Here is a 320-nt window from a genome sequence, read left to right as displayed (position 1 = left end):
ATCCTTCCGATGCATATGAGGCATGCATTGCACATTCACAATCCACCCATTCTGAATCAAGTGAGATTGAGACATGTGCTAGGTTTTTGGAGAGTAACCAGCCATATATGCGCAGACGCTACTATGAAGAGCTGGGAACTAGAACTGTAATATCAGTGCCATCTATTGTGAAACCACCCAAATTGGAACTCAAACAACTGCCACCACATCTTCGATATGCGTACCTGGGGGAATCTTCTACACTACCTGTTATTATTTCAAGCACTGTCAGTGAGGTAGAGGAAGAGAAACTACTTCGGGTGTTAAGGGAGAATAAAACA

This window comes from Olea europaea, chromosome 2, assembly GCF_002742605.1.
Source record: "Olea europaea var. sylvestris chromosome 2, O_europaea_v1, whole genome shotgun sequence".
NCBI classification, from domain to species: Eukaryota; Viridiplantae; Streptophyta; class Magnoliopsida; order Lamiales; family Oleaceae; genus Olea; species Olea europaea.
The sequence above is the reverse complement of the archived record's forward strand: the minus strand, read 5'-3'. Positions refer to the sequence as shown.